This window comes from Vombatus ursinus, unplaced genomic scaffold, assembly GCF_900497805.2.
Source record: "Vombatus ursinus unplaced genomic scaffold, bare-nosed wombat genome assembly UNPS02014770.1, whole genome shotgun sequence".
NCBI classification, from domain to species: Eukaryota; Metazoa; Chordata; class Mammalia; order Diprotodontia; family Vombatidae; genus Vombatus; species Vombatus ursinus.
The window spans coordinates 25,187,882-25,209,931 of NW_020954548.1; the positions used below are offsets into that span (position 1 = coordinate 25,187,882).

General features: G+C 37.9%; 1 long non-coding RNA gene and 1 pseudogene across 1 annotated transcript; both read right to left on the reverse strand.

Annotated features, from left to right (window-relative positions):
- Positions 1–5,649: 5,649 nt before the first annotated feature.
- On the reverse strand, positions 5,650–18,617 carry LOC114043695. The gene is made up of 2 exons (XR_003569143.1): positions 18,468–18,617; positions 5,650–7,786 (listed from the first exon to the last, which is right to left on the reverse strand). It is a non-coding gene; the product is annotated as an uncharacterized LOC114043695 (long non-coding RNA).
- Positions 18,618–19,041: 424 nt separating this feature from the next.
- Positions 19,042–22,050, reverse strand: part of LOC114043847 — a 10,342-nt pseudogene continuing 7,333 nt past the window's right edge.

Below are 22,050 nucleotides of genomic sequence, written 5' to 3' on the forward strand. Positions count from 1 at the left end.
TAAACAAATCCATATATTTGTTCGCCCAAAATATCTATTTGTCTATCTGTCTATCTATCTATCTCATTCTGCATTTTGAATCCTTCACCCCGCGCTTAGGAAGTGAGTAGCATGCTTCGTTAGTCCTTTAGAGTCAGGGTTAGTCATTGCATTCATCAGAATTCTTAAGTCTTTTAAAATTGTTACAAGGTTGCTGATGCTGTATAAATTTTTCTGGTTCTTTTCACTTCACTCTACATCTGTTCATGTGTGCTTTGGAGCATGCCCAGATCACCCACGATGTAGGCATCAATGTGGAAGAGCTTTGAGTCTTTTGAAGGACCTTGTCTCCCAAATTACTAATGGGGGGAGAGGAACAGGATCCCATTCCAATTCAGGAATGGGTTCTGATAGTGTTTTCTTTGCATTATTATGCTCTGCCCTGATTCATTGTTTACCATTTTATAGCTATTCTTTGGCTGGCTGTATTAACATAAAGAGTCACTGAATACCTAGACCTATGTTAACAAGCAGAAATTCCATTCTTTACTTAGTAGAAGAAAAGCAGGTCAAGATGTATAACTTATTAGAGTTGAATTGATTCACTAAGGGTTTAAGATGGGGCAAAAAGGAGAGAGTGACTAGTGCAGATGAGGTGGCCTGGGAGAGAATCGAGGATCCAAGAGATTGGAGATCATGGTACAAATGAATAGTAGATTTTGTAAGAGAAGGCGGAGGGAGAGGTGAAAAGCCAATAGATTATGGTTGGATAAAGGGATTTGAGGATTCTTGAATATAGAGATGGTACATTTGTGGGTGATGACAAGATCAAAGGTATGGCCATTTTTTGTGTGTATTTGGCTGAGGTAGGTTAGAGGAATAGCTGATGAGAAGGTGGAGGTTCTCAGAGCAATTAAATGGTTAGGGTGTTTGAAGGAGAATCAATATGTACGTTGGAAGTTCCCTAGTATGAGGGAATTGGGGAGAAGAGAAAAATTGTGAGTCGGCTAACAAACTCATTAAACAAAGAAGGAGAGTGACCTGGGAGGTGGGGGTGGGGTAGTCTATAGACAACAGCTACCAGGATTTTGATTGGGTGGTAGATATGAATAGGACAAACCTCAAAGGAAGAGAAGTTACTGAGTGACGGAGGTAGGGGGAGAACCTGGCACTGGCAATGGGGAGCAAGGAGTATTCAAATGACCTCTGCCTCAACCAGTGAACTGAGTAGAATGATTTTTTCTCTTTCTTTCTTTCTCTTTCTTCCTTTCTTCCTTTCTTCTTTCTCTTTCTTTCTTTCTTTCTTTCTTTCTTTCTTTCTTTCTTTCTTTCTTTCTTTCTTTCTTTCTTTCTTTCTTTCTTTCTTTCTTTCTTTCTTTCTTTCTTCCCTCCTTCCTTTCTCTTTAATCCCATCTTCACAATTTCACCCTCCAAAAATGGAATTTGTTTTGCTTGTTACTAATTCCTTCCTTATTTCTTAAACTCTCCCTTCCCTCTTCCTATTCTTATCTTTTTCCTAGTAGAGGTTAACGTTTTCCTACACTAATCTCTCTGTGTTTTTAACTATCCTTTGTCTAGTTCAGATGAAAGTGGGAACCTGCTTCCTCCATGTTTGTATAGTCCTTTTCTTGTGCACTCAGCCTATTTGTAAGGCACAAAAGCCATCCCTGACTATCCTCCTGCCCCACTTTTCCCACCCCTAAAATGAAGGTTACTTTTACTCTTCAAATTTCTCTAAAGAAAGAAATTTGAGTTCATTTTAGCCTTATTGTATTCTATCTTGTGTCATATATATTTGTGTATATTTCATATCCTGCTCCTCTTACACTGATTTCCTTGATGGAAGGCACTGTGTCATTTTTTCATCTTTGTGTCATCACTGGTGCCTAACAGGGTGTCTTGCACATAGGAGACAGTAATAAACGTTTGTTGACTTGAAAGGAACTGCAGTTCCTGAAAGAGTGATTAGAGATCACCTAGTCCAATACCCTCATTCTATGCATAAAGGAACTAAGGCCCATTCAGAACTAACTGTTACAGTTGAAAAATGTCAGTGTTTGAAGATTTGGATCCAGCAGGGCTAATGATTTTTCTTGAAATATCTGTTCTCACCATAGCACATGAGACTAGACCAACTCTAATATATTTTTAGGGAATACTTTTCAATGTGAATCCAAACGCAGACTGAGACAACCTTTATCACTTTTAAAAAACTAACTAGGGAGCAGAACCAGGAGAATATTGTACACAGTAACGTCCACATTGTGAGACAACTAACTTTGATAGACTTAGCTCATCTCAGCAATGCAAGGATCTAAGACAACTCCAAAAGACTCATGATAGAAAATGCTATCCACATTCAGAGAAAGAACTATGGAGTTTGAATGCAGGTCGAAGCATACAATTTGCTCTCTTTTTTGTTTCATTTTTTCTTTTTCGTGGTTCTTCCCATTCGTTCTAATTCTTCTTTACAGCATGACTAATGTGAAAATATATTTAATAAGAATGTGTGTATAGAGCCTATATCAGACCGCATGCCATCTTGGGGAGGGGGGAGGGGAAGGAAGTGGAAAAAATTAAAACTCAAAAGCTTATGAAGTAACTGTTGAAAACTAAAAATTAATTAATTAATTAATTTAAAAAAACTAACTGGGGTCAAACAGGGGTGTCAAAGCTTTATATTCGGGGGTGGTGGTAGAGAGGGATATAGTTTTCTGATCTTTAATTATGCAGTCCCAGAAAGAAGATCTTTAGAACAAAGTTGAAAATAATGAATGATTAGATGAACAAATTAGAACATATGAATGTATTGGAGGGTTTTTGTGGATCAAGAGACATTCCCAAATAGATATAAGTAGTCAAAGGATATGAACAAATATTTTTCGTTTTTATTTTCTTTTTTCCTTCTCCTCCTTCTTCTTTTTAGAATGGCTAGCATTTATTTACAGGTATGAAGGTATACGAAGCACTTTACATATATGATTTTATTCATTCATTTAACAAATATTTGTTAAGGCCCTATTACGTGCCAGGTACTGTGCTAGGTTGCTGGGGATATAAATACAAAACTAAAAGCATTTCTTGCTGTCACTCAATTTAAAAAATTATTTGTTTTTAATATTTAAAAATGTTTGAGTTTCAATTCTCTCCTTTCCTCCCCTACCCATTGAGAAGGCAGGTAATATGATATCAAGTATACATGTGAAATCATACTAAACTTATTTCCATTGGCCATGTTGCAAAAAAAAGAGCAAAAAAAAAGTGAAAAAAAATTATACTTCAGTCTGTACTAAGAGTTCGTCAGTTTTCTCCATGGAGGTGGCTAGCATTTTTCATCACGAGTCTTTGGGAATTATCTTGGATCATTGTATTGATCAGAGTAGCTAAGTATTTCACAGCTGATCATCATTAAAATATTGCTTTTACTATATACAATGATCTACTGATTCTACTAACTTCACTCTATATCAGTTCATGTAGGACTTCCCATTTCTCCTCATCATTTCTTATAACACAACAGTATCTCATCACAATCAAATACCATAACTTGTTCAATCAATTCCCAATTGATGTGCATCTCCTCAATTTCCAATTCTATGCCACCACAAAAAGAGCTGCTACAAATATTTTTGTACATATAGGTCCTTTTTCTTTTTTCATCTCTTTGGAATACGGCCTAGTGTTGGTATTGCTGGGTCAAAGAGTATGCACAGTTTTATAGCCCTGTGGGCATAGTTTGAAATTATTCTCCAGAATGACTGGACCAGTTCATAACTCCACTAACAAAGCATTAGGGTCCCTATTTTTCAACATTAGCATTTGTCATTTTCCTTTTCTGTCATATTAGCCAATATGATAGGTGTGAAATGGTACTTCAGAGTTGTTTTAATTTGCATTATTCTAATTAATAATGATTTAGACATTTTTTCATATGACTATAGATAACTTTGATTTCTTCTTCTGAAAACTGCCTATTCATATCTTTTGACCATATATCAATTGAGGAATGGCTCTTATTTTTATAAATTTGACTCATTTCCATATATATTTGAGAAATGAAGAATTTATCAGAGAAACTTACTGTAAATTTTTTTATATTACCTCATCATCTATGGTACCTTTTTAGTAAAAAATAATTTCCCTGATTATCTTTTAAAATTAGGTCTGTTTTTGCTTTTGCTTTGTCTGAGATCATGATTGCTACCCATGCCTTTTTTTTACTTCAGCTGAAGCATAATAAATTCTACTTTAGCCCTTTATTTTAACTCTATGTTTATGTCTTTCAGTTTCAAGTGAGTCTCTTGTAAACAACATGTTGTTGGATTCTGGTTCCTGATACATTCTGCGATCCACTTCTGTTTTAAAGGTGAGTTCATCCCATTCATATTCATAGTTACGATTACTAACTGTATTATTTCCCTTCATGTTATTTTCTTCTGTATATCCTTCCCTGTTTTTACCCTGTCTCTCTACACTGTTTAGTGTCTGACCACTGCTTCCTTTAATTCACTCTCCTTTTTATCACTGTATTTTTTCACTGTATTTCCTTCCCTTCCCATTTCTCTGTTGAATAAGATTTCTATGTCCAATTGAGTATTTATATATATATATTCTTCCTCTTTGTACCAATTCTGACAAGAGTAAAGTTAAAGCATTGCCCCTCCTTCAATTTCCCCTTCCACTATAAAACTTTTCCTTGCATTCCTCTTCTAAGAGAGATGATTTCTCCCATTCTCCCCCTCCCTTCCTCCTTCTTCCAGTACATTCCTCTTTCTCACTCCTTTTATTTTTGAGAACATCCCAACATAATTCACTCACACCCATGCCCTCTGTCTTAGTAATCTTCTAATTGATCTAATAATGATAAAATTCTTAGGAATTACGTATATCATCTTCCCATATAGGAATGTAAACAGTTTATTGAATCCCTTATGATTTCTCTCTCCTGCTTATAGCTTTTTATGCTTCTCTTGAGTCTTGTGTTTGAATGTCAGATTTTCTATTAAGCTCTGATCTTTTCATCAGGAATCCTTGAAAGTCCTCTATTTCATTAAATATCTGTTTTTTCCTCTGAAGGATTATGCTCAGTTTTGTTGGGTAAGTTATTCTTGGTTATATTCCTATAATCTTTGCCTTCCAGAATATCAGGTTCCAAGCCTTCTGCTCCTTTAATATGGAAGGTGTTAAATACCATATGATCTTGACTCTATCTCCATGATATTTGAATTGTTTCTTTCTGGCTGCTTGTGGTATTTTCTCCTTAACCTGAGAGCTCTGGAATTTAGCTATCTTAGGAGTTTTCATGTTGGGATCTCTTTTAGGAGGTGATTGATGGATTTTTTTCAATTTCTATTTTGTCTTCTAGATCCAAGATATTGACTAGTTTTCCTTGATAATTTCTTGAAATATGATGTTTAAGCCCTTTTTTTAGATCATGGCTTTCAGGTAGTTCAGCAATTCTTAAATCACCTCTCCTCTGTCTGTTTCCAGGTCATTTGTTTTTCTGATGAGATACTTCACACTGTCTTCTACTTTTTTTTCATTCTTTTGACTTTGTTTTATTGTTTCTTGGTAAACACAGATACACACACATATATATATAATAGAGGTACACGCACACACGCATGTATATGTATATAGAAATATATATGGCTTTTACCAATGGAGGACTCAGGTTCATATATAGTCTTTTAATACTTACTAGCTATGCAACAGAGGACAAGTCATTTAAACACTTTATGTTTCAGTTTGCTCATTTGTAAAATGGCGATAAATGCTTGTGTAGCTTTGTTGTCCCGGGTGGGCTTGTGGAAATTCCCTGAAAGTCGGCCTCTCCAACCACCCTTACAGTGAGGTCCCTGTTCTCCTGTTCTCTATATCTCACAACCCTGTGACAATTCTCCATTTTCTGCTCCTTTAATCTAGCCTTTGATGCCAAAGTGACTCTTCTCCTCACTAAGACTGACTCCTCTAAATGTTCCCTTGATCCCATCCTTTTCTGTCTTCTGCAGCAGATTGTCCCCACAATCATCCTCTCTCTCAGTAATCTTCAATTTCTCCTTCTTAATTGGTTTCTTCCTCACTGCCTACAAATATGACCCCCAAACTAACCATGTCTCCAGACTGTGCATCACCAGTCTCAAAACAACTACAAACAACAAACAAATAACTTTTACTAGACCCTATCATCCCTTCAAGATATCGTCTTATATCTTTCCTCCTTTTCTTAGTCAAACTCCTAGAAATCTCTATCTAATAATCATTACTTCCATTTCCTCTACTTTTTTGCAATCTGGCCTTCAATCTTATTAAAACTTTGTCCAAAGTTATCAGTGGTTTTTTTTTAAACTGCCAAATCCAGTGTTCTTTTCTCAGTCCTCATCCTTCTTGACCTCTCTTCCCCATCTGATATTGCTGACTACCTAGTCTTCCTGGCTGGATGCTTTCTTCTCTCTGGGCTTTCGTGACACTGCTCTCTCCTGATTCTGTTCTGACTTGTCTGACTTGTCTTTTCAATCTTCTGTATTGGGTCATCATCCAAATCCACCACTCATCCATATAGACATGCATTGAGACTCTACTTCAGGCCCCTGTTCTCTTCTCTCTCACTTGGTGACGTCATAAACACCCGTGGGTTCAATTATCAACTGTATGGAGATGATTTCCAGATCTACATATCCTGTCTTAGTCTCTCTCTTGAATTCCAGGCCAGAAGTTACCAGTTGCCTGCTATAACGTTATAGCAAGTTATATTATAACTTGAATGAGTTACAGCATAGACATCTCAAACTCAAAGTGACTGCAATAGAATTCATCTTTTCACTCAACCCTCCCCTGAGGGCAAATTAGACATGGCTGCCACATTAACACTTCCATATTTTCAGTCAGTATTCAGCATTGTGTGGAAAATGAGAATTGTCCTTGGAGAAATTACAATCATAAGTACATAATTTCAACACTGAATAATGATAGACCTAAGTTGCTATAGATATTTTTGAATTTAAGTCTATTTTATTATATAGTTTATAGGACTATTCCATATTTCTATACTTTCTCTTTAGACAAATACCTTTAGAGGGCTCCCAGAAGGTCTGTAGTTACTAGATGTACATTGTATCCTCGTGCTTGTTGGTTCCCTGCCCTAGCCCGAATTAGACAATTCAAGTAATTCTTAGATTATGGGGGAGAGATCAAATATTACCCTTTCCCCAGCAGAGGAAGTCTCTTTGGCTTTCTGTCAATCATACAAGAACAAATGCCAACTCTTCTCTGTTCTTGAAATCTGTCCTTTTCAATACTTTTGGGGGAAATGGTTCTCTTCTTTCAATCCAGTAGTGATGGAAAAGAACCTCAGACTGGGACCAGGGGCCACTGGGCCCTAACTCTTTCCAGAAGAGAAATTAACCAGTAGTCAAGAAGTGCCTCCAAGTAGGCTTTTCATTCAAAGTACAGAAACCCAAACAAACATTAACTGAACAAAAAGGGCAATACCCAGGATACCATTGCTATTGACTGTCCAGCAGTATTGAGCAACCTTGTGACAGTTGGTATCAGTAAACTTAAGAAACATCATGACCAGGCTATATATGACAAGAATTTGGAGAGGTTTAGTGCTATGCCCGTGCCATTATCCAGGGCTCAGCTAACTTTTTGTGGGTTTAAATCTAAAGTGCTGTGTTGTTCAAAATTTTTTTTGAAAAGTGCAAGCTGCAGGTGTAGCAAACTGAGTTATTCCTTGGTCCTTAATTCATGTCTCTTGAGTCTGTCAAATCAGAAAATTTCCAGCTCTTGGGGTGCGGGTGCAGACCTGAAAAATAAAAAATAAAGATAAAAAATTTTTTAAAAAGATCATCAAGTTTATTTATTCATTTATTTGAATGAAAACCCTAAACTTTGGCAAAAAAAAAAATTAACTCCATCCATTTTATTATTTGGGGGCAGCATGGTGTAGTGGAAAGCACACTAATGTTAGGGGTGCTTTGATTTCTGACTTCAAAGGTTCTGTGATCTGTGGCAAAGACACACCTGAGAGAACAGAAGAAGTCAGAATGTGTTGTCAAGGACACGGCTATTGCCAGCTTTCTGAAACAGAGCCACTATTACACAACTGTGTGGTTTTCTGCTTTGATGAAAAAACTGCTCATGATATGGCCCAATACATTTAACTTTTCCAGATAGATATACAACACAGAGACCAAAGAAAGTCATCCAGGCAGCCATACTAATCAGACTTCCTTAAAGCAAAACTGTTCTGCCACAATGAAGTATCATCTGATTCTCATTTTCCCTCCTATCAACAGAGTCAGGTCCAGAGTAATTTTGTAAGGACCAGTTTAGGAGGGATAGCCAAGAACTTGGGCTTTCACTGCTTTTATTCTCTCCCTGAAGGTAGCCTCATAGTGTGAGAGAATTTGGGGTCCTTGAGGCCATTGCTGCTCCCTTTCTAAATCCATCTACAGCTCATCTGCCCTTTCTCCCTGATTTTTGTTAACAACTAGTCTAGCATTTTGGAGTTTAATTTAATTTCTAATTTGCTTTGTGGCCTTGGGTAAGTCACCTCAGATCTCTAAAACTCAGTTTCTTCACTGGGAAAATAATCTCTAAGGTTCCCTTCAACTCTGACATTCTGTGATTCTAGAAAATAGCTGCTCTCAGAAGTTTTGTTTTCCTTTTAATGGAAAAAATGAAAGATGATAAATAAAAATGGTACCAAAATTTAGACTCTCCTAAGTAGCCAGTGATCTCATAATTGTCAAATCTTCTTCAGTCTCATGCTTCTTGATCTTTCTGCAACATTTCACACTGCTGATCACCCCCTCCTGGAATCTCTCTCTTTTTTCCAGGTTTCCATGACACTGTTCTTTCCTCATTCTCCTCCTACATGTCTGATCTCTCTTCATTCTCCCTTGCTACTTCTCCATTCTGAGGTAGGATAGAGGAAAAAGAAAAGAAGATCCAGAATAATGCTTTGGTAGAACACCCATTGCAATACATTTCCCTACTTCAAATTTCTCACCACTCCTATCAACTCTCCACTTAGCTGCCAAAGTGATTTTTCTAAAGAGAAAGTCTGATCATATTAACCCCCCTCTACTTAATAAACTCCTGTGGTTCTGTATTATTTCCAGAATCAACTACAAAGTCTCCTATTTGTCATTTAAAGCTCTACATAAAAATCTCAGACTTCACTATACTTGTCTATTTGTTGTTCCTCATACACAGCAGTCCATTCCACTCTCCCTGTCTTTTCACTGACTATCCTCCATGCCTAAAAAGCTCTGCTACCCCTCATTTATGTCTCTTAGCTTTCCTGGTTTCCTTTTAGATTCAGCTCAAATTCCACCTTCAGCAAGAGAACTTTCTCAATCTTCCCAGTTACCAGTGCCTTCCCCTCTCAGATTACCTTCCATCTACTCTATTATATCTACCTAGTTATTCTATATGCTGATTCACCTATTTGAATGTAAGCTCCTTGAGGGCAGGGATGGGTTTTGCCTTTATTTTGTATCTCCAGTGCTTAGCACAGTGTCTGGCACATAGTAAGCATTTAATAGATACTTGTTGACTGAACAGCTGATTGACTTCATATCTATCTACATAAGTACAAGACAGAATGGGCCTAAATGGCAATACTCAAAGGAATGAGGTTAGACACAAGGAAAAACTTTCCAAATGGAAATGTTCTTAAGAAACTAGAATGTGTCCTGAAAGGGGATTGTGGTATTGCCTTTCCTAGAATATGTTAGGAACAGAATGAGTAATTCAACTTCCTGACGACGTTAGGTGCATCGCTGTTGAGATGAAGAATGAGGAACTGGATAAGCACTGAATGCTCTGAGTATGTAGGGCAGTCAGTGGAAAAAGAGCCTTAGAAAGGCTCTGTCCCATACCCTGTTTTCCCACCCTTTCCCAGTCCTGTGCCCAGGCAAAACTGTGAAATCAATATTTCCCACCTCTCTCATCCAGTTCAGCCGTCATCTTGGCAGGTTGTCGTTAACTGATAACAAAAGAGTGATTATTCCCAGAGAATATTTGTTCTTTAAAGAAGGACTGCTACAGGAGAAGAAGAGCCCAAATGGTTCCAAAGGGAGGACTTGTGTCATGTCTTTCATTGTATCTCCAGTGCCTAGCACAATGCGTGGCACAATGAGGGGCTTATAAGTTGTTGAATGTTAGTTAAACATAGGCTGCATGGAAGAGAGTCCATAAAATAAAAGTGGAAAGGTAGGTTTGAGCTGATTGTGGAGGGCTTTAAATTATACTTTAAGGAATTTGTATTTTATTTCATAGGCAATTTGGAGCCACTGCAGTTTTTTGAGCAGAGGGGTGATACAGTGAGATGGTTTGTGGGGCAGGCAGCTACTAGAAGAGATATGTACATATAACCATCCAGAGAATGGTGTCAAGCTGGCCTAATTTGTGAGAGCCATGCATAAGAGTGAGCTCCAGGTATTATTCGTAAGCCCTGAGGCAATTCAAAGTAAGAGCCATAGAACTGGAGAGGATCATAGAATTTTAGAGATCTTAAAAATCACTCCAAAGCTATAAGCTTGGAGGATTTGTCAGGGTAGGGCTGGGAATATCAATGATAAGTCAGTACTGTTTTTATGTTTATTTATTACATACAGTTATATATTTTCTGTCTGTCCAACACATCAGGGCCTCATCTAATGACTGAAGAAAAATAATTAAATCTGAGAATATCATGCAACCAGGATTAGGTAAATGTATTAATTCCCTCATTTTTTTCCAGTGAGCTGCAGAGTTTATGACCTATAATATTTTGGGGCATTTCCACATCTATCTAAATCTGAAGGTCAAGATCACTGGGTAAAATATTTCAATTCCTCATTAGTCAGTGGTGAAGAAAACAGTGTATTATATCAGACCCCACCAGGCTGGGAACTAATCTCATGATTCTTATCATAATCCTCTTGAGAAGTCATTTCCAGTTCAATCTTTGGATAAAAATTTTTGATCATTTCAAGTTTCTAGTCATTCTGGCTACTGGTTCTTTCCAGCTTTACTTAAAAGTTCATGATTTCAATCTATGTTTAGAAGAATGGTTATCAGGCTACACATGATCTTTGGTCTCTGGTACCTACATTCTTTTAGGGGAGCAGATACTTTACATACATTTACATATAGTTACATACAGCTTGAAAAGGCAGGAGGCAGTGAGGTGAGAAAGAAATCTGCAGAAATAAGCAAAAAGCCCCAAATCAGCCTTGCGTGCAAATCTGGAGTCTCCAAGTTCAGAGCAGAGTAGTTTAGGAGAAAGGGCTCTGAATCCCCAAACTGTACTTCACCTCACCCTTCTTGGCGCTTTCTCCTGCCTCCATTATATCTCCATATTTGTTTAATAATAATAGCTAGCATTTATGTAGAACTTTAAGGTTTATGAAGAAATTTAGGTAAAATGTCATTTGAACCTCCCAAGAAGCTGGTGAGGTAGGTGCTATTATCATTCCCACTTTACAGATAAGGAAACTGAGGCAGGTTACAGGACTTGTCCATGATCACATAGATAAATATCTGAGGCAGGACTGGAATTCAGATCTCCCAGATTCCAAGTTCACCACTCTGAACACAGAGCCATCCAAGCTGCCTCTTTTTAATTCTTGTATCTTCCTAACTCCTTGAAAGGACAGAGTATTAGTTTGCATTTTGCCTTTGTGTCCTCAGCAGTTAACATAGTCATTGCACAGAAGGCTCTTAATAAATGCTTGCTGGATTTGGAGCATATGAGCTTTGCGTCAGAGGATTTGGATTGAAATGTTGGCCCTGTTACTTAATACCTGTGAGACTCTTGCCAAGTCGCTGAATTAGTTTCTTTGTCTGTACAATGGAGGCATGTGTAGGGGTTCTGGACATGGTTAGACTAGGTCCTTTCCAGTCCTAATTCTAATGTGATCTCAAGTTATGTGGAAATTACGTGTGACTTTTAAAATGAATTTTGATTAAATTCTGAACTCATGTAGTACCAAATGACTGGTCCAGAAATGACTGGTAAAGGAAATACCACTTTCTCAGGAAGACCTGAGCTGCTTATTTCACAATAAGGAGGAAGAGCATATGAAGAGTCACATTTACATCCTCTCAATGATTCTGACCTTTGGTGAAGGTCTCTAGTACCAAAAGACAGTGGAAAGAGCATTGACTCAAAGATTCAAAGGACCTGGGTTCGAATCCTTCCTCTCTTACTACCTGTATGCCTTTCAGCAAGTCCTTTAACCTCTACAGTTAGTCAGTCAACAAGCATCTGTTAAGTACATACTATGTATCAAGCAACACACTAAGTGCTGCAAATACAAAGGAAGGCAAAAATATGCCCTGCTCTCAAAGAGCTCACAGTCTAAAGGGGAAGACATGTAAATAACTAAGTAAATGCAAGATATATACAATCTAATGGGGGTTGATCTCAGAGGGATAAGTGCTAGCAGCTAGGGAGACCAGGAAGTCTCCTGAAGAGGGTGGAACTTGAGCTGAATCTTAAAGTAAGTCAGGGAAGGCAGGAGGGGGAGGCTGGGAGGGAGAAAATTCCAAGCAAGGGGTACAGCCAGTAAAAATTCATGGAGTGGGGATAAGTGTCTTGTGTGGGAATAACAAGGAGGCCAGTGTCATTAGATTGTAAAGTATGTGTAGGAGAGTAAAACCTAAGATAACTGCAAAGGTAGGGATGGGTCAGATTATAAAGGGCTTTAAAAGTCAAATAGAAGATTTTATGTTTGATCCTATTGGTAATAGGAGCCTCTAGAGTTTGTTGAGTAAAGGGAGGGGTGAAATGGTCAGACTTTTTTTTTTAATAATATTTTACTTTCCCCTCAATTACGTGTAAAAACATTTTTAAACATTTTTTGCTTTTTTTTAAAGTTTTGAATTCCAAATTCTATCCTTCTCTCCCTGCCCTCCCCCTTCCCTGAGATGGTACGCAATCTGATATAGGTTATATGTATGCAATCATGTAAAACATTTCCATATTAGTCATTTTGTGCAAGAAAACTTGAAAAAGAAGGAAAAGAGAAAGAGAAAGAAAAAAAGAGAAAGGAAGAAAGGGAAAGAGAGAGAGAAAGTGAAAAGTAGTAAGCTTCATTCAGTCTGTATTCAGACAATATCAGTTCTTTCTCTGGAGGTGGATAATATTTTTTATCATGAGTCCTTTGGGATTGAGTCAGATTTTGTTTGAGGAAAGTCACAGGCAGCTGGGTGGAGGATGGAATGGAGAGAGAAGGGATTTAAGGCAGGGAGACCAACCAGAATGTAAGCACCCACTTTTGTAAAACCAGTCTGAAATGTCTTCGAAGGGAAATAAGCAAGTGCTTTTTGGTAAATGACACAGTTCAGAGGCAGTGATGAATGATCCTCATATCCTTGGGTTTGAAGGAAGCCTTGGTAGACAGTGCTGAGCACCTTCCTTGAAATGAAGTCATAGTCTGTACTTCTACCATGAAGATTATAATCACATCTACCTCAGACGGTTGTGATGAAATGAGAAAATGTATTAGAGCACTTTAAAATAAAAGGTATGAGGTGACTGTCTCAGCTTATTGAATAAACTATGTATTGCCAACTAATTCTAGTATTCAAGGCCCTCCACAATCTGGCTCAAACTGGCCCATAATCTTATGATGGGGCCGGGGGGTTGTGGACTAGAGGTCTCTATGGCACCTTCTACCTCTAAGATTCTAACTATTGACTGACATTGATGCTACTGTGCTACAGATGAGATCCTTGCTAGCTAGGGAAGACTTTCTATGAATCCCCGAGCTGAACAATAACTGCTTGTTGCTCTTAGAGCGACTGTGTAATGATAACAAGAGCTGACATGACATTTCTATGGCATTTTAGAGTTTGAATTTTATCTCATTTGAGTCACATACACATACACACACACAACCCTATGAGGTAGCCTGTGAGGCTATCCCCATGTAGCCAACCCAGAAATAGAAAAGTTAAATCACTTGCCCAAGATCACATAGCTAGTAAACAGCTGGGACAATGTCCTGACTCCAAATCCACTGTTGACTCTACTAAACCACAGCTGGTCTTCCGTGATACAAAGTGTCTTGGCTAACAAACAGCTACATATAGCAGGAAAGTCCAATTTACAGTGTAAAACTGTTCAATTTCCCATTGTTCATTATTAGAACAGCGGCGTATTTCCCTATTTGTGTTGACAGAGAAAAAGATGTGAAAAAAGAAAAAAAAGAGATTGTGTCCACTTATAGTTAAGTTCACTTCCCTCTATAGCATGGCAATGGATTTGTCTGTTGTGTCTGGGAGAGAGAAAGAATCAAGGTTATACGCTTACTAAGAAGAAAAAGTATTTTAATTTCAGGAGAAGAAATTAAAGAGTTGAGTAGTAGGGTGTAGTGGAAAGAATGGATTTGGAGTCTCAGCAAAGTCAATCCTGACTTTGCTACTGATTACCAATGGGACCTGGAGCAAGAGCTTTTTGGGCTTCAGCATCCTTGTTTAAAAATTACAGAGCTGGAGTAAATAACTGTTAAGATCCTTCCTAGTTCTATTTTCCATTAATCTGTGACAGTACCAAAAAAGAAGTGCTTATAAATAAAGTTTAAAATATCCACACTGATTTGGGATCACAGATGAAACCCAGCTCTCAAAGCTAGTCCTATGCAGTCTTGTCAAGTAGGGTTTCCTTTGCTTCTTTCTCAGTTCCTTTTCATGTATCCTTCTCTCCATGTATCCTTCTTCTCCCAGTGTCTTAACATTGACTGTTGTGATAGAATGACTTCCTTAGGTACTGCCGCTTCTCCAGTAGCATCCCTCCTTCTTTCTTGCTCTTCAAAATTCCCTTCTCTCTGGTATTAGACCATAAATTTAGAACTGGAGAGGACCTTAGAGGTTATGGAGTCCAACCTCCTCATTTTACAGATAACAAAACTGAGGCACCGACAGGTTAAATGATTTGTCCAGGGTCACACAGCTAAGTAAGTGTTTGAGGGCAGGATTTGAAGTTGGATTTCCTAATTCCAAGCCCAGAGTTCTACTCCTTATACCATAATCCTTTCATTTGTCACAAAAGAAAATATTGACTAAGTTAATTCAACAAATTAACTAAGATGTCAATGATAGATAACAGTGTGTTTACCATCTCAAGGTTATTTGCATTTGTAAAAAGAATTAGTAACTCTAAGGAGAGATTTACTAATAGCAGAATTTTACAAAAATATAGAATCAAAACATGATAATAATAATGATAATGATGGAATAATGTTAGCGTTGGAAAGTATCTTAGAGATTGTCTTGTCCAACACTTCCCAAATTATGGTCCCCAGAATTCTGGTGTTCAATGTGAGAGATGATATAAAGGGAGACATTCCCAGCCTTTTGGAAATCATACTTGTAGGTACCAATCTACTCTGACTTTTTTGAGGAGCATAAGACCAACCCTGCCAATTCAATCTAATCAGCACTTATTAATTGATCACTGTGTTCCAGGCACTGACAGTACGGCTTTGGGGATACAAAGACAAATGAGCAGAATCACAGAAGGGACCTCAGAAGGTATCCAATCCAACCATGACTAAAGAAGAATCACCATTTAGGTTACCCATCAAGTAAGTGGCCATACAACCTTTGCTCGAAGACCTTGAGACAGGGGGATCTTGCTACCTCCCAAGGCAGCCTTTCCCACTTGTACACAACTCTATTTGTGAAAAACGAGTTTGGGATCTCTCATGGTTTGAGCTGAGATCTTTTCTCACTCCTTGCGGAAGACCTCATTCATTTGTGTATTTTCTGGCATATTCTAATCTATAGAATTTCTCCAATTTCTGCTTGCTGGTTTTGCTATTTCTGGTCGTCTTTGTGTAACCAGATTTTGGTGGGAAGGAACTAACCTGGCAAGTATAAACTGAGGGCTATCCTTCCCGCGGAAGAAAAGAGATTTTTTTCTGAACCTCTAAACACTGTACCACTAGACATATTGGGAGGGGTGGGGAGGGGGAGGGAGAAAGAGAAATATAATTCTAACTTGATTCCACTCTAGAAGATAAGTAAGGGAAGGAACAAGCATGCAGCCATGTTCTTTCTTCTGATTCTCTCAAGGCAGAAATCACAGTCTGTTAGAGAGGGCTGGACCAGATTCTAGAGAGATCTAGCCATGCTTCCCATGAACTGCATCTCTATATTTAGGCAATTGATGAAGACATAGATACCTTACATAGATACATATATCTTACATATGATGGATAATTTGGGGATAGGTGAGAGAAAAGGGAGTGGAAACACTGCATGGCCATTCTGTGTACATAGAAAGCACTTTACAAAACTTGCAATGCTGTATACATGTTACCTGATATAGTAATTATCATTGTTATCATTATTATTATATTTTTCAAAGACTTCAGGGATGAAAGCCTATGTCGCTTCTTCCTAAGTTGAAGAATAACTCTTATGGTCTTGAGCCAGAGATGAAGGAGTAGAGTTCATCATGGATAAAATTGACAAAAGGACAATGTGTATTCTTGGACGTAGTCAATGTGTGGATTTGTTTTGCTTGACTGTGCTTGTTTATTGTAAGGTAGAGTTTTTGAAATCTTTTTTTTTTGTTGGTGGGAGATAGAATTTGGGGGATGAGGAAAGCTAGTGATATGTAACTGTGCCAAGAGGAAGCAAGTTCTGTATGGTCTCTGTAGGGCTGTCCTGTAATTCTTCCTCTTTAAGACAAAGATTTCTCTTGCCCTTTTTTTCCCCCTCCTCCTCTCTAGCCCCTCCCAGTTCTCTGCACTTCATACAGTAAGTAGTGGGGACTGAAGATCCCTTCCAGCTCTCAGTTCTGTGGATCTTAGTGCATTGCCCCAAAGCCTTGTAACTACAGTCATTAGCAAACTAATGGACAAAGGACAGGGTTTTATCTCATGAAGAACATGAATATAGAAATAATGACTAGGCTAATAAAACAAAAAGAAGCAAAAAAAAAAAGACAATTCCTCAATTGGAGTATCATATGATAGTACAGATTGTTTTCCCTCATTATTTTGGAATGGGGAACCAGCACTGTGGTCCTTTTGAGGGACCAGCTTGGTTCTGATAAACAGATTGTTTAGGAAAGTACCAGACATACCCTACCAACTCTCCTGTTGTATTTACAGACAGGGGCCTCTCATGAAAGCCGGTGGCAAATATCCAGGACCCAAATCTACTAGCCAGGAAATAAAAAGAGCTAGAATGAACCATTAGGCTAACCACTTAATCTTAAAGATGAGGGCAATGAGTCCTAAGAAGGGGAAATGATTTGCCTAGGGTCACAAAGGTGGGACACAGCAGAGCTGAAATTGGAAACTAGGTTCTTTTGCTCTAATTCCAGAATTGAATACTATTGACATCATGTCTGGTTTTCCATTTTGCAGGGTTTTATTCAAAGGAACTTTCTTTTCCTGCCTTGTCCAGGAGTCTGGGACAGGGTTAAGTGAGGGGGCCAGCAGGATGAAAGAAAAGAAAGACCATGCAGGGTGCCTTTTCATTTTTATTTCTATCCATGTCCAAACACTTGACCCAAATTATGGTGGGAGATATCTATAAGGATTTTCTAGGAAATCTTAACAGTGGTGAGAGTCAGAGATGAATCTGCAAGGAAATTAAAATCAAAAAGGCTGAGTCACCCCTAAGGATTCTGAAGGGTGCTTGATCTTTATCTCTGTTATAAGGATCACTGTACCAGGAGTTGGATGACCTAAGTTCTGATGCTTGGAAAAGGGATTTGACTTTTTTGCTTGGCCTCAGAGCAGCAGAACTGGGAATAATGTGTGGCCATTGCACATAAGTAGATTTTAGCTCAGAATAAGAAAAAAAATTTCTTAAGAATCAGAGTTGTCTATAAATGTGAATGGACTGCCTCAGGAAATAGTGACTTCTTTGTTACTGGAGGTCTTCAAGTGGAGGCTAGTAAGGGTCAGAGGAGACAGCAACTGAGGTCCCTTCCATGCTAAGACTATATGCCTCTATGCACTCTGAAAGGCTAACCCTGACCAATATGGTCCTCAGAGCCAGCAAAATTATTCTGTTAACATCTGGATCTCATAAACACTAACATATCCTTGGATCAGACAGTGAGCAAAACAAGAAAATCATGCTTGAAAGAATAGAACATTCCTCCCCTAGTCCCCCAATTAAAAAAAATTTTTAAAAAGGAAAACAAGTGTCGGCTTACCAAAGATCAGCACCAACTAGTTTAGGGGAAAGACTATGAGAACATCAAATCAAAATCAACAGATCAGAGAAGTTTTATGGAGACCTAGAACAGAGAGCTAAAAAGGTCCCTACTGATTGTGTAGTTCAAACTCAAGTAATGAGTTTGATGAAGATGCTGAGCCCAAGGAGATGACGTGACTTGCTCAGGTATTAATGATCAGAGACAAGATTTGAATGCCTGATTTCCTGACTCCAGCAAAGTTCAGCCCTTTTTTCATTATGAGTCAAAGCTATGTAGACATATAGGCCACATAGGCAATGGAGCTTACCTGTTCTGTGTGAGACCTTCGGGCAGAGTTGTCTTCTGAGGAATATCAGGGCTGCCACAAAAATCAAGATGATGATGCAGGTGGGAATGAAAATATAAGTCAGGGGTAACTTTTCATCTGGAATTTCATCTGCAGAAATAAGTTACATCAGAATACTGTTAATAGATGACCAGTTTCAACAGGGATTCTGATACACATCAACAACTACACTGAGCTGCCTGTCTAATGCCACCTACCATGCTGATTAGTTTTTATCAGGTGCTAAGAAATTACCAGTTGAATTGGGTTAAACAAAGTTGGTTCTTGCCCTCTAGGGAGTTTATCTTCTGCAAAGATTTTTGAGCTGCTCAAGTGAAATGTACTTTTGGGGGAGGATTCTGGGAAGATGGTGGAGTAGGTCAGAAAACTTTTGGCTCTTCAAATTTCTTCCCCAAAAATACAGTACATTGACATCAGAGTAGCAGAACTGAACACCAGGGTAAGGCAATTGTTCTCCTAAGACAATTTGAGAAGACCCCAGGAAAGACCTGACCTCCTAGGGTGCAGGTTTAGCCTTAAGGAAGTATAAACACCTCTAGGCCACCTCTGCCAAATCAACAAAAAAGCTCTGGGGGCAGCTGGGATCTGGAGGCAGCCTCAGCCTTAGAAATTCCACACTGACAGTGTGGAGATCTGACTGCTGAGTAGGAGAAGTTTGAAGGACCTTCCATTGGTGAGGGAAGCCACGCATAGCTGTACTGACCTGGCGTGTTCTGGGCTGGGCTGCTACTGTGGGGGAGAAGGAGCTAGCACGGGCCTGGTGAATGCAATAGCAGCGGGGCAGGGACCTGGCTGGCTGTGGGCACTTGCCAGAGAGCAGAGTCTCTGGTTTCAGTTCCAGGGTAGAGAGAGGACAGCTACAGTTTACAGCCAGTAGAGGGACCGTACAGGGAGCAAGATCATTTGCGGGACAGTGTGGCTGGGGGCCCTAGCTGTGGCCTAGAAGTGGAGAAGAGAGCCCAAGGTTGAGCCCTGTGACAGACCTTAGAAAATAACAGTAAGAAGGACCTGAGGCTTGGGGCATCATTCCACATACCTCAGGATGAGAACTTGATTACACTAATAGCTGCCACAAACAAAATAAAATAAAAATAAATAAATAAAAATGAGTAAGCAAAAGAGAAAGAACCCAAGCATAGATAGGTACTGTGGGTATAGAGAAGATATGGGTTCGTATTCAGAGGAAGATAATGGAGCTTTAAAAAGTCACTTCTTTTTCAGTGAGAAACATCAAATGACCCCAAGCACAAAAAGAGTTCTTGGAAGAACTTAAAAAGGACTTTAAAAATCAAATAGGAGAGATCAAGGAAAAATTAGGAAAAAAAAATAATAGTAATCCATGAAAATCAAGAAAATTATGAAAAGAAAGTCAGCCATTGTGAAAAAGAGAATCAAAAACTTAAGGAAGAAAATAAGTCCTTGAAAACTACAATTGGGCCAGTAGAAGTCAATGACATTCTAAGACACCCAGAAATAGTAAAACAAAATCTAAAGGATGAAAAATAGAAGAGAATGTGAAACATCTCATCAGAAAAACAACTAATCTAGAGAATAGATTGTGGAGAAATAATATAAAAATAGTCAGACTGCCTGAAAATTATGATTGAGAAGAAAAAAATCTTGATACACAATTACAAGAAATTGTCAAGGAAAAATGCCCTGAAGTTCTAGAACAAGAAGGCAAAGCAGAAATAGAAAAAATCCACTGATCACTGTCTGAAAGAGATCCCAGAAGTAAAAGTTACAGGAATATCATAGCCAAATTCCAAAGCTCCCAGGTTAAGGAGAAAGTATTGGAAGCAACAAGAAAAAAAAAACAACAATTTAAATGTCATGGAGCTACAATAAGGATTACACAAGACCTAGCAGCTACTACATTGAAGGACCATAGGTCTTGGAATACTATATTTCATAAAACAAAAGATCTGTGGTTACAACTAAGGGTAACTTACCCAGCAAAGTTAAATATACTCCTGAATGAAAAAAAAAATAGACATTTAACAAACTGAAAGACTTTCAGGTATTGTGACAAAAAACAGTAGAACTTAAGGAAAAATTTGACATATGCTATCTAGGAGAAATATAAGGTAAACATTAAATACCATTTATAAGGGACTTAATAAGGCCAAATAGTTTACTTCTTATGTGTGAAAATATTATCAATACTCTTATGACTGTCATTATTATGTGAATAGTTTGAAAGAAAGTCTTAGGCTGAGCTGAGATGATGGGTCATTCTAAAAATAAAACTGTGTAGGGAGAGATAAAAAGGAGTAATTATCTCATACAAATCTCATATCTTACACAAATGTGTAAAAGGAAAAACTGATACAGAAGAAGCTAGTAGGGGGAGGGTGGGTAGTACTGGAACCTTACTCTCCTTAGGAATGGGTTAAAGAGAGAACAACATATATATCTAGAAGGGTATAAAAGTTTTCTAAATTCAGAAAGAAATAAGAGAGCAAGGGGATAAGGTGAGGGGAGAAGATAAGGGAGGGACCCTGGGAGGGGTAGGTAGGTTAAGGAATAGGAGGGCAAGGTAGTGGGTAGAAGTAAAGCAGAGGAGAGATAGGAATAGGGTGAGAAAAATAGTAAAAAATGGCGGCTAGGTGGCACAGTAGATAAAGCTCCAGCCTTGGAGTCAGGAGGACCTGAGTTCAAATCAGGCCTCAGACATTTGATACTTACTAGCTGTGTGACCTTGGGCAAGTCACTTACCCTGATTGCCTCACCAAAAAAAAAAAAAAAACAAAACCAAAAAAGATAGTTAAGAAAAATAAGGAGAAAAATAACACAGCAAGTAATTATAGCTTAGAATATGAATGGAATGAATTTACCCATAAAATGGAAACTGATAGCAGATTAAAAATTTGAATTCAATAATATGTTGCTATAAAATTGTGTGAGAGATACACACAAAGATAAAATAAAAGTCAGGAATAGAATTTATTAGGTTAAAAAAAGCAAGGGTAGTAGTCATGATCTCAGACAAAGTTAAAGCTAAAATAGATTTAATAAAAAAAGAATAGGGAAACTACGCTATGTGTCAACAATATTATTGTAGATAATTTAAAATAATTAGGCAATATAAAATACCTGAGAGTATACCTCCCAAAACAGACACAGGAACTATATGAATATAAACATAAAATACGTTTTATACAAATAAAGGCAGATCTAAATAATTGAAGTAATATTTATTGTTCATGGGTAGGTAAAACCAATATAATTTTGAAAAATGACAGTTTTCCCTAACTAATCTACTTATTCAATGTCATCCCAATTAAGTAAAAAAAAATTATCTTACTGAGTTAGAAAAAATAACAAAGTCAATTTAGAAGAACAAAAGGTCAGCAACTTCAAAGAAACCAGGAAAAAAGATGTAAAGGAAGTAGATTCAGCAGTATCAGACTTTAAACTATATTATAAGGTGAGAGCATTGTTGAAGTGTAAAATGGATAATTTTGATTATTTTAAAGGTTTTTTTTTTTAATAAATAAAACCTACGCAGTCAAGAATAGAAGGAATGCAGAAAATTGGGGGG